The sequence below is a fragment of the Elephas maximus genome, chromosome 11 (genome assembly GCF_024166365.1).
Source record: "Elephas maximus indicus isolate mEleMax1 chromosome 11, mEleMax1 primary haplotype, whole genome shotgun sequence".
Classification (NCBI taxonomy): Eukaryota; Metazoa; Chordata; class Mammalia; order Proboscidea; family Elephantidae; genus Elephas; species Elephas maximus.
In genome coordinates this window covers 61,959,458-61,973,020 of record NC_064829.1, presented here as the reverse complement: position 1 = coordinate 61,973,020, position 13,563 = coordinate 61,959,458, and the positions used below count along the sequence as shown (strand labels likewise).

At 37.5% G+C, this 13,563-nt stretch overlaps 1 protein-coding gene across 1 annotated transcript in view; it reads right to left on the bottom strand.

Moving 5' to 3' along the window:
* Window positions 1-13,563, bottom strand: part of DCC (DCC netrin 1 receptor) — a 1,314,656-nt gene that overhangs the window by 240,407 nt on the left and 1,060,686 nt on the right. The window lies entirely within an intron of this gene.

Here is a 13,563-nt window from a genome sequence, read left to right as displayed (position 1 = left end):
TATCATATACAAAGTTACATATCTGTGGTTTTTTTTTTTTTTTTTTTTTGAGAGGAAGATTAGTAAAATTCGATATTAAGGGAAATTCTAACTTACTATTAATAGGAAGTGGTGTGTTAAATGATGATTAGAAAGGGTCTATTAATGTCCAGGGGCAGTTGGCTTTAATAAATAGTACAATAATAGTACCGTTAAAGACAATTTGATAAATTTACCCACACAAAGCTATCTACAACACAAAAGGCTGTCTTCTTAAAAAGGTTCTAATTTTATAAGGTAAATTGGAATCAACATGAAGACATGGACTGAGAATACTGCTGGTGGTGCCGCTGTTGTTTTTGTTATGATTGGTGTTTTAATTGATATCTATAGAGCCCATTACAGTGCCTGACATTTAGAAGGTACACACACAAAAACAACTGTGGAAAGATCTGACAAAGTTAATCTGCTAAAGCAGTGTTTAAGACAAAGGCAATGTAGGTTAAAGCCATAAAATCCAACATTATCAACAAGGTGGCAAAAAGATACTTCTGGGAAAGAGGGCTTTACCATGCCTCAAGTAGGCTCCCACTCACCTGGATTTGTCCTTTGGCTGACATGGCACTGGACTGACATTTGTTGACATTTTGCACCTTTTCTTAGCCACCGTTGGAAACCCTGGTGGCATAGTGTTTAAGAGCTATGGCACTAACCAAAAAGTTGGCAGTTAAATCCACCAGGAGCTTCTCGGAAACTGTATGGGGCAGTTCTACTCTGTACTATAGGGCTGTTATGAGTTGGAATGGACTCAAGGGCAACAGGTTTGGTTTGTTTTTTTGGCCACTGTTGTTGACTTAAGCAGAAGGATTGCAGCACTCTTCTGGGAAATTAAAACGTTAATAGGGAGAGAACCCCAGGACGGAATGCTTATCTAGTCATCACAGCCCAGGCCTTTCATAGTGGTTTTGTCTGAATTAGAGTTTTTATTCATCAAGAATATACTCTTTTATATTATGCAAAGTAGAGATTTAACTTCATTTGTTTTGCTATAATGGATAGACAATTATGCCGGTACTGTCTCCATCAACTGATTTGAAATACCAACAGTGATGGTTAGTTTTAAGTATCAACTTGGCTTGGCTACTGTCTGCAGTTATTCAGTCAAACACTAATCTAGGTGTTGCTATGACGGCACTTTGTAAAAAACCTAAACCCATTGCCGTCAGGTCGATTCCAACTTATAGCAACCCTATAAGTTGATATGTAAATGTCTCCCTATAATTCTGACAAATTTTGATTTATATAGTTTGAATTCAGGATTTTTCAGATGAATTCCACCTTGAATAAAACAAAATAACTTTGTAGTTGGATTAAAATCCACAATCTTAGATACTCTGGGTCAGCCAGATTCAATCAGTTGAAAGGCCTTAAGAGTGGGGCTGAGGCTTCCCTGAAGAAAAAAAAAATTGTCCCAGACTAACCTTCCTGATGGTCTGCCCTACCGACTTCAGCCTTTAGCAGCTGGCCCCACAATCATGCAAGGCAATTCCTTGAAATCAATTTCTAAATATTTATCTTCTACTGGCTCTGTTTCTCCGATTGAACCCTGACTAGCACACTGTCTTATCACATGTAATATTTTGACATATAAGTGAAACTCTTTCTGCAAGACTAATATTCAGTTCATTCATTTGACTTTTCTGTCAAGTAATTATTTGTATGCATATCCGTAGAAGCTGGTTAAAATATGTCACCATATGTTGATATGTAAATGTCTCCCAATAATTCTGACAAATTTTGATTTAGATATTTTGAATTCAGGATTGTTCAGGTGAATTCCATTTTGGATAAAACAAAAAGTCGGCAAATAACTTGAAGTGGACATGAAAAGGCAGTTTAGAGACAAAATATTGTTTTTCAAGTGTTTCCCATGGAGTCTCACCTGGCAAACCCAAGCTATTTGTCAGAATATCCCTTCCAACCATCAACAGTAGGGGAGCTGCTCAGATGGCCTTCTATATTACATTTTAAGTGAAATTTTAGCATCCCATACAGATTAGTGCCCTAGGTAACTCTGAAAATCCTGCCAAACTTCTTTCAAGCACTGTATTTTATCTAAAAGTCTTTCATTTTCCATTTATTCTAGAATGTAGATGTGGAATCTCAGTACAACAGCTAGAAATGCAAGATTAACCCAAAACAAAACAAACAAAAAAACCCAGTGCCCTCAAGCCGATTCCAACTCATAGCAACCCTATAGGACAGAGTAGAACTGTCCCATAAAGATTAAGTTTAATAAAATATTTAAGTATGTACAGAGAGTCCCATTATTAAGTAATATCTAATCATATGGTTCAACTAGTGTTGCATTTCCAACAAAGTGGTCCTAGAAATGAACCAGAGATACCTTTAGGAATGAGAAGTTCACTAACAGAGCCAATCAGGTTCCAACAGTTCTGCTTATTAGAAAAGTTCTTCCTTAGGTCATACAGAATCTACTTTACTGTAGTACTGTTTACAGATCTTACATGCCCCCAGTGGTATTAAAAAAAAAAAAAAGAGTTCCCCTTTCAGAATATATTTACCCAGGCCTTCTGATTACCAAATTTAGTGTTTTCTGTACCAAACCCTTAGCAACAGAATCTAACCTGTGACCGTTTTCTGCGTAAGTGTAGGATGAGGTAAGTGTAGGATGCGTCTAGGTAAGTGTAGGATGAGGTGATAAGCAGAACCAGAAGTTTTGTTTTTTTAAGAGAAGAAGTCTGGGAATCACCTTCAGAATTCTAGACAGCAGACGTCCCTGCTTCTTTGTTGTAAGGGGCGAGTTTCAGATGTGCTGAAAGGTCTTTTAGTCTCAGCATCCCATCTAAAATAAGGAGTTAATAATACCTACTTTCAACCTTTTAGTGTTCCTGTGACGATCAAATGGCAAACTGCTTGTAATTTATAAAATCAAGCATTTGATAAACAAAGTTAACTAACATTTGTATGGTGCTTTGCAGGTTGTTTTCTAACTTGATTTTCAAATACTATGGGATTTAGGCATAGGTTATAGTATTACTCCCATCTTAGAGATAAGAATAAGAAGGCTCAGGGAAATTAAGCAAGGATACTGTGTGGTGTTTTAATCAGAGGCTGGACTACCCTTGAGTGAAGACTCTGGTCTCTGTCCTATCTCCTATGGGGGCTGTGTAGACCCTTCTGTTCTCTTCAAAGGCCCCCCTGCCAAGGCTGAAGCCCAAGACGGACCTCAACAGCATATATATATTGCATATATAAATATGCAAGGAATCTCTGTTTATAATAATTACATCCAGAACAGAACAATGAACACTAGGAAGGCAGGATGGAACTGATGTTTATCTTATTCTGACAGTGAACTCAGTAAAAGATCAATAAAACCCAAAATTCAGCTTAAAGAAAGTTACATTGGTTTACTGCTTAGAAAACATGTTACTCTGTTGGGAAGAACAGGTATCTTCAAGAGCTATACTAACCACCACCATGAAAGAGCAATTTTCTGGCCCAACCCTGATAGCTGATATTGAAAGATCTTTCAATGCTGCTTTTATTCATTCATGCATTCATTCATCGGTAGTGGGATAGAGGGAGGCAAGTCTGTAAACAAAGGCTTTCTGTGTGTGCTTGTATTTCTAGAAGTCGTTATCCGGGGTGTGTTTCCTGAGCTGGGCTAGTGGCAATATTAAATAATAATTTTTGAAACCAATTGGTTAAGGAAGCTTTGATTTAATCTCTTCTAGAATTATTCAGCTTCTGCAGATGCAAAGATAATCTTCAATTTTTATTACCTAATAAATATCTCTCCTTTCGTTCTTGCATTATTCCTATATCCCTTTATACACTCACACAATCACTCATTCATGCCCCATGCCCAGTAACACATGACCTGCAGTTTAAGAGATTAGAGAGTGAGTTTTTAATTTAGGCAGAATTAGATTTGAATTTTTGGTACATCACTTATTCATTGTGTGCCCTTGAAAAACTTGCTAGCCTTACCTCTTTGCCTCAGTTCTCTCACCCATAAAGTAGGAATATGTAAATCAAAAATTATTATAAAGATTAAATTAGAAAACATATAAAGCTTTTGGCATAGTGGCTGGTATGCCAAAATTTCACCAAATGATGGATGTGGCTATTATAATTATTATAAATGTTAAAATTATTTTCACTATCAATTATCTTCTACCAGTTCACAAAATAGCCACAATCATTCACAATCAAGTGAGCTAAGGCAGGTGACATGGTGTAGTAGAAGCAGGACTAAACTATGAATCAGGACACCTATAATCAAGTTGTGATCATTCCCTTAAGTAGTGGTGGATCTTAGAAATGTCACTCTCCAGGCCTCAGTTATACCTTCTGTAAAACAAGGGGCCCGGGGGCATGGATAAGTAAATTTGTGGTTAAGAGCTGCGGCAGCCAACCAACAGTTTGGCAGTTCAAATCCACCAGCTACTCCTTGGAAGCCCTATGGGGCAGCTCTTACTCTATCCTACAAGGCCACTATGAGTTGGAATCGACTCCATGGTTACAGTTTTAGTCTAGTTTAGTTTAGTTTTATAGTTCGGTCTCAGCGTGTGTGTGTGTGTGTGTGTGCGCGCGCATGTGTGCGTGTGTGTGTGTGTGTGCTTTCTAGCTGCTTCTAATTTTATTCTAAAGGGAGTATGGTACAGCTAGCAATGCTTTTCATGGCTGTAATAAAAGTCTTATTCTCAAAAGCAGATTACCCTCTGCCTGGTTTCATTCCCAATAATAAGAGCTTCTAGCTCTGCAATTCTTTTCTATTTCTAATCTCTTAGAATTTATGGTAAGAGATAGCCCATTATTTAAACAATAACATTTCCTTTTATCCCCCTAATGTTAACCTTGTTTTAAAATTGTTATGCTATTGTTTCAATTTTCAGTCCATAAAATACCAATGCATGTTTATCAATATGTTGATTCTATATTGGCCATGAAACACAAGAAAACTCTTACATTCAATTCCAAACAACCTTCTCTGAAAAGCACTCAAAAATTAAAAACAGCACTTTAAAATTTAGCTGACATGGGTTCCCACAATAAAACTGATAGCAACGATTTAAAATCCTTGTTATAATTCTGAATTACTTTGTTATTGCAGATGTCTCATTATCCTAGTAAAAAACACACACATACACAAAACACCTGTTTAACAAATAGAGGATTGTAAAAAAATAAAAATAAAAATGCTTGAGTCTCTACACCTGAATATTTAAATCATCCAGATGAAGCATTCTGGCATTTCCAATCTTTGAACAGCCAAATCAATACACCCATGTATCTTACAGGCACTGAAAACATGGGGTCAAACCCTGTACATTTTGTAGCGCTGCAGATTCATACGGCAGATCAATTACATCTGCATACCATGAAGTAAGTGTATACGTTATTAGATATATCCCGGGGACAGGTTAAAATCACACCCATGCTACCAGTGTATAGTACTTCCTGGTTCCTGGGTGTTCTGTAGCATTGATGCCATTTCCACAATGTCTAGAAATGCAACAGGTATTACTGAAGCCAAGTCACCAAGCAGGAGAGAGGAAAGTGTAGGTTATTTACAAGTATCAGGCTATTTACTGGCTGTTTTTATTTCTTCTGCTCAAAATAAAAAAAAAAAAAAATGAGCATGTATAACATTTTTGCAACAATTATGTAATTATCAGGTAGAGTTACAAGGATAACTCCTTAGATCATGTCTGCATTCCCAGATACATTTTTATAACTATATACATGAAGAAGTAACAGCATGAATGAAGACTTCAAATTCGGAGTCAAGACTCCTATAAATCCATAAAGATGGGAATGGGTATGTGAGCTTTATCCCAATAACAAGCTAATTAGTTCATCCCATTTCTTTGCTTTTAGCTGGAATAATGCTAAACCAGAGTGGTGATGGGTTATCCTATGCTGATTACGCTGTTTAGAAGCTCTATTTGCCACACATAACTTAGATGAATAAAAAATGCAGAAATGATTTATTTTTGAATAAATAAATTTTATTAGAGAATATAATTCAAAATGATTGTCCTTGAGAGTAAAAATAATAAAAGGGGTCTGTAGTGGGTTGAACAGCACTCCCCCCAAATTCCTGTCCGTTAGACCCTCAGGAAGAGACCTTATTTGGAAATAAGTCCTTTGCAGATGAAATAGTTAAGGATCTCAAGATAAAATCATTCTGCATTTAGTATGGGTCTTAAAGCCAATGACAGGTGTCTTTATAGAAGAAAACCAAAAAAACTAAACCCAGTGCCATTGAGTCGATTCCAACTCATAGCTACCCTATAGGACAGAGTAGAACTGCCCCATAGAGTTTCCAAGCAGCGCCTGGCGGATTCGAACTGCCGACCTTTTGGTTCAAGCTGTAGCACTTAACCACTATGCCACCAGGGTTTCCCTTTATAGAAGAGGATACAGAGAAGAAAGTGAAGTAAAGATGGAGGCAGAGACTAGAGTGATGCATCTACAAGCCAAAGAATGCCAAGGATTGTTGGCAACCACCAGAAGCTAGGAGAGAGGCATGGGGTGCTTTTTCTCTCAGAACCTCTTGAAGGAACCAAACCGACACCTACCTTAATTTTGGACTTCTGTACCCTTGAACTGTGAGAGAATAAATTTTAAGCTACAAAGTTTGTAGTAATTTGTTTTGGCAGTACTAAGAAACTAATACAGAGTGTTTGGTACTGAAAAGGCCAATACTTGCTGCTCTATATAGGTTTTTTCTTCTTTTCCCCTTATTATTTTACATTTTGTAGAAGGAAAACCCTAAAATTTTGTATATTTATGGAGTCAAAATCTAAGTTCACTAAAACTGAGCTGACTATGTTAAATTCCACTTACCTAAATAACTCATAACACTAAACAATTCACACTAGTAAGTTCTTTTGACCATATGGTTTACTAAACAAACAAAAACCGGTTGCTACCTAGTAGATTCCGACTCATAGCTACTCTATAGGACAGAGGAGAACTGCTCCCACAAGGTTTCCAAAGCTATAATGTTTTTTTAAATTGCAATTTAGATAAAGTTTACATAGCAAATTAGTTTCTCATTGAACAGTTAATACACAAATTGTTTTGTGATGTTGGTAGCCAACCCTGTGATGTGTCAGCACTTTCCCTTCTCCACCTCATAATTCCCTGTTTTCATTAGTACAGTTTTTCTGCCCTTTCCTGCATTCTCATTTTTGCTTTTGGGCTGGTGTGCCCATTAGTCTCATATACATAATTGAACTATGAAGCACATCTCTCTTGTGTATTATTGTTGGCTGTAGAGACCCATCTAATCTTTGGCTGAAGGCTGAACCTCAGGGTAACTTCAGTACTGAGTTAAAAGGGCGTCTGGGGGCCATACTCTAGGGGCTTCTGTCTCTGTCAGACCAGCAAGCCTGGTCTTTTATTCCAAAGCTATAATCTTCATAGAAGCAGACTGCCACATCTTTCTCCCATGGAGTGGGTGGTGAATTCGAACCACCGATATTTGGGTAAGCAGCTGAGCAGTTAGCCACTGTGCCACCACTACTATTCATTTATGTACTGAACCACTCCCTTCTTAGCTGTTCAGTGGATATGTTGTTGTCGTTGTTAGGTGCTGTTGAATCAGTTCTGACTCACAGTGGCATCATGAACACTGGAACAAAACACTGTCCAGTCCTGCACCATCCTCACAATTGTTGCTATGTTTGAGCCTATTGTTGCAGCCACTATGTCAGTGTATCTCCTTGAGGGCCTTCCTCTTTTTTGCTGGCCCTCTACTTTACCAAGCATGATGTCCTTCTCCAGGGACTGGTCCCTCCTGATACCATGCCCAAAGAACGTGAGACAAAGCCTCGCCATCTTCGCTTCTAAGGAGCATTCTGGCTGTATTTCTTCCAAGATAAAAATTTATTCATTTTTCTGGCAGTCCATGGTATATTTAATATCCTTCCTCAATACCATAATTCAAGGGCAATCTGTTGGATCACCTTTCTTTGGAACGGGCATGAATATGGATCTCTTCCAGTTGTTTGGACAGGTGCTGTCTTCCAAATTTCTTGGCATAGACAATGAGCCCTTCTAGAATTGCATCTGTTTGTTGAAATGTCTAAATTGGTATTCTGTCAATTCCTGGAGCTTTGTTTTTTGCCAATGCCTTCAATGCAACTTGGACTTCTTCCTTCATTACCATCAGTTCTTGATTATATGCTACCTCCTGAAATGGTTGAACATCAGCAAATTCTTTTTGGTATAGTGGCTCTCTGTATTCCTTCCATCTTCTTTTGATGCTTCCTGTGTAGTTCAATATTTTGCCCATAGAATCCTTCAGTATTGCAACTCTAGGCTTGATTTTTTTCTTCAGCTCATTCAGCTTGAGAAACACCAAGCATATTCTTCCCTTTTGTTTTTCTAACTCCAGGTCTTTGCATATTTCATTATAATACTTTACTTTGTCTTTTCGAGCTGCCCTTTGAAATCTTCTGTTCGTCTCTTTTACTTCATCATTTTTTCCATTTCCTTTAGCTACTCTACATTCAAGAGCAAGTTTCAGAGTCTTTTCTGACATCCAGTTTGGTCTTTTCTTTCTTTTTAATGACCTTTTACTTTCTTCATGTATGATGCCCTTAATGTTATTCCACAGCTTGCCTGGTCTTCGGTCATTAGGTTTTAAGACATCAAATCTATTTTTGAGATAGCCTCCAAATTCAGGTGGGATATACTCAAAGTCATACTTTCACTCTCATGGACTTATTTTAATGTTCTTCAGCTTCAACTTGAACTTGCATGTGAGCAATCAATAGTCTGTCCCACAGCCGGTCCCTGGCCTTGGTCTGCCTGATGATATCGGGCTTCTGCATTACCCCTTCCACAGATGTAGTCAATTTGATTCCTGTGTATTCCATCTGGTGAGATCCATGTGTATAGCTGCCGTTTATGTTGTTGAAAAAAGGTGTTTGCAATGACGAAGTCGTTGGTCTTGCAAAACTCTATCATGCGATCTCTATAGTCATTTCTGTCACTAAGGCCACTTTTTCCAACTACCAATCCTTCTTTGTTTCCAACTTTTGCATTCCCACTACCAGTAATTATCAACACATATTGATGGCATGTTTGATCAACTTCAGACTGTAGAAGTTGGTAAAAATCTTCAGTTTCTTCACCTTTGGCCTTAGTGGTCGGTGCATAAATTTGAATAATAGTCGTATCAACTGGTCTTCCTTGTAGATTTATGGATATTATCCTATCATTGACAGCATTGTACTTCAGGATAGATCTTGAAGCGTTCTTTCTGACAATAAATGTGAGCCCATTCCTCTTCAATTTGTCATTGCCTGCTGCAGTGGATTAATTACTTTTGTATGTGGATTTTCTAGCCATGGTCTTGCAACTCCCACCCAGGTGATTGTGTGATAGGGTAAATGTGTCCCGCCAAGGGGCTAGGCCAGTTTTGCCTTAAAAAAGAGCCAATTCCAGAGCAGAGAGGAGAAGCCCGTTATCAAGGAAGGAGAGGCCAGCAGCAGGGACCCAGCAGCAGAAGACAGCATGGTGGGCTTCCCTATTCATGGAGAGAGAAAACTGAGTGCCTTTCAGTGGAGACTGAGGGCCAGGGAGAGGCATGCCCATGAGCATGGCTCATAAGAGGCTATCCTGATGGAAGAACTGTATCTTGAGTGTTCCTGAGCCTGAACTGTAACTGTTACTTTCCTTAGAATAAACCCCATAATTGTGAGTATGGTCTTTGAGTTCTGTGTGGCCATTGCAATGAATTAGCAAACCCAGTAGAGAGTGCTATGGGAGGAAAAGTTGGTGTCAGAATTGATAGAGATGGCAAAGAGAGGAAGGAGGAGTGTCTGACCTATGCCTCAAGAATCAGCCTTGGGCTGTTGATCTTGGTTCTCTTTCCCCCTTGTGGGGTTGGAGGAGGTCAGATACCACCCTCAAGCCATTTTTATACCTGCATGGTAGACCATATGATTTTCCAATTGAAACTGGCCAATACCTGTCCATTTCTGCTCACTAATGCCTAAGATAGAGATCTTTATGCTTTCCATTTCATTTTTGATGACTTCCAATTTTTCTAGGTTCATACTTCATACATTCCACGTTCTGATTGATAATGGGTGTTGGCAGCTGTTTCTTCTCATTTTGAGTGTGACTATATCAGCAAATGAAGTTACTGAAAGCTTGACTCCATCCGCATCATTAAGATCAACTCTACATTGAGGAGGCAGGTCTTCTCCAGTCATATTTTGAGTGCCTTCCAACCTGAGGGGCTCATCTTCCAGCACTATATCAGATGATGTTCTGTTGCCATTCATAAGGTTTTCACTGGCCAAGTTTTTAGAAGTAGACCGCCAGGTCCTTCTTCATAGTCTGTCTTAGTCTGGACACTCTGCTGAAACCTGTCCACAATGGGTGATTCAGCTGGTATTTGAAATACTGGTGCCATAGCTTCCAGCGTCACAGCAACACACAAACCACCACAGCACAAAAAAACTAACGGATGAGTGGTGGTTAGTAGGCATAAAGTTCACTTTAGCCAGAGGAAATCTTCAATTTTGGTAACCAAAAGTTATAGCATGACATTAGAGTCCTGAATTCTTGTTTTTAACTTTCCATATGCAATTTAAAAATATATATTTTATTGTCAGTACGAAAGCGACAATCTTAATATTTTGGTATATATATATTGTTTCAAATTTTTGCTATGCATTCAAATCTATTTTTGGTGTGCAAATATGGTCTCATGTACTAACCCTGAAAACTGAGTTATACACTTAACTATATATTTTAAACATTTAACACTTCTTTAATATTTTTGCACATGGTTTTCTATAGATATACAGTATTCCATGGTATATTATACCAAATTATCTGCCTATTGACAATAGGCAGATAATTCAGTATAATATCCAGTATAATATACCAGTTGTCAACTGCCTATTGTAGGATAATTAGGGTCTTTTTTTTTTTTTATCATTATTTGCTTTTAAAGTAACATTGCAATGAACATATTTATAGTTAAACATTGTAAAAAATGTGATTGCTTCCTAGAAGTTGGAAATCTAGGTCATAACATCTCTGTATGCAAACACACATACACATGTGTATCTATACACGTATCTCCCCACTGTTTTCCAGAAAGATACTATGAATTTTCTGTTCCATAAACAGTATGTGAGATTTCACACTTCTAATATGCTTTCCACAAGGGCGTATCATCATTCATTTTTATTTTTATCACTTCAATCAAAGGAAATTGCTAAGTCATTTATTTTAATTTTCATTTTTTAATTACTAATGAGATTGAACATTTTCTCATGCTTATTGGTCATTTCACTTCTGTGAATTAAATACCCAATCCTTAGTTTTTCTAATGGAATACTCATAATTTATTACTTTATGAAAAAAATTATAATTTTAGTCTTTTTCATTTAAATTGGAAAAGGAATGAAAGGACAATTTCAGGGTTTCAAATCTCAGTATCTGTAGAAGAGGAAGGTTGGAGTAAACTAAGCTTACAATCCATTCTAATCTACCACCAGAGATACAGATGAGGTATCTGAAGGTGATTTTTAATTATATCACTATCTAAGGAGTGAAGGAGTCCCTGGTTAGTACAGTTAACATGCTACCTGAAAAGTTATAGGTTTGAGTCTACCCAGAGGTACCTCGGAAGAAAAACTGGTGGTCTACTCCAAAAAACCGGCAATTGAAAACTCTATTGAGCACAGTTCTACTCTGACACGTGGCGTTGCCATCAGTCAAAATCGACTCCGCGGCAACTAGTTCAGGTCTAATCTTAAATCTTAGGAATTACACTAAAATTTTTTCTTCAAGATTTTTCAACATTGGTGATTTCTCTCAAAGAAAATTACACGTTGTGGCAGATTATCCTAATGAGCACAAATATTTAACTTCAGTTATTTTATTTTTTCCTTTCTTTGGTTATTTCATCAGGAAAAAAAGCTTGGCTTTTTTTTTTTTTTAGTTTCTTAAATGATATGGTAGAGTTTCGCAACTTCCCCTTAGATTTAACAATACCTATTTAGGTGATTTTGTCCAGATTCAAAACAAATAATGTGGGTTTCGGCAATCTATCGTGGAAACACCTGCAACAGCATGCTAAAATTTTATACAAATAATATTGTAGCATCAGGCAAAATAAATAGACTACTATCAGGCCTCAGAGTATACGCTAAACAAGAAGCTTACAACATGTGTGTGTACATGTGTGCTTATTGTGTGTGTGCATACCCGCGTGTGTGCGTGAGCACGTGTGTTGTGTATGCATGCATGCAAGTGTGTGTTATGATTTAAAATGGAAATCTACTTAGTTTCTCAGTACACAGTATAGAGAAAGGAGAAAATAGGGGATTATATATATATATATGTATTTCTTATTTGCAGTGATAGTTTATCCATTAGCTGTAAACTATACAATTTATAGTTTGTACATTGTTCTGATTCAACTTATGTGGCACCCCAGAATTGCTCAACGCCACCTATCAATCCATCATGAGCCACTGCTGCATTCCTTGCCTCCCCAAAATAATATATATATATTTTTTTTCTCCCAAGCCCTTTGCAAAAGTTCATGCAATCCTATAACGCCTAGAGCATTGCTGCTGTCCTAGCCCAAGCCACCATTACATAAAGTGCTGACTGACACGGACTCTCCATGTCTCCTTCACCAGGAACTCTGGCTTGCTAGGGAACTGTCTGGAAGTACACTGTGATTAACAATGTATGGGTGGACTTTGATCAACGATAGACAAGACAGAAACTACTCACACTTCCTATCCAGCCATGGACTGTGGCAAGACATAGTGTAGTTAATATGGTCTCATAATCTCACATGGCCTAGCAAGCTCTGTGTTTGATCCAAAGTTGTGGCCTGCTCAATAATGTATCACCATTATTTGACTTCTTTTCTTCCCTGTCTCACTTCCCTTTTTCCTTCACTCTTGCTCTTCTGGGCTTGCACCTCCAAAAAGCATTATCTTGAAAGACTTCTCTCTGACTCTGTTTTTTAGGAATTTGAACTGACGTGTATTAAAGGTTCCAGTACTTAAAGGAAATATATGTTTTATCATTTTATTTTTTAAAAAGTTCTCAAATTCTTGTATGGCATTTTCCCCAGTTTATATAGGCAAGTTTTACCTACTATGAGTTCTATCAATATTGGTATTAAAATTAATTTATTTTTATATTTATGGAAAGTAGAATAAATTCTCTCTTAACTGGCCAATCTACCCTTCTCCCCATTTTCTAACCCCATCCTCAGCTCTGGAGATTGAGATTGGGTGTAGGGGGTTCATGTAACTAAAGCATTTTGTTAGATGACATTTAAAGGTATTAGACAATATTAGACAATAAGAGCTACTGCTGAATCAGCAATGCTGAGACACTAACCTGGATTGAACCCATGATGTATAAAAATTCTATGATACATTTATTAAGATGATAATCCAGAAGCAAAGTATGTAGTGAAAGCATTACAGAGAATATAAAGTTAAAAATATAAAGGTTATTCTTGTTCAGGCCAACAAATGTCACCTGCCA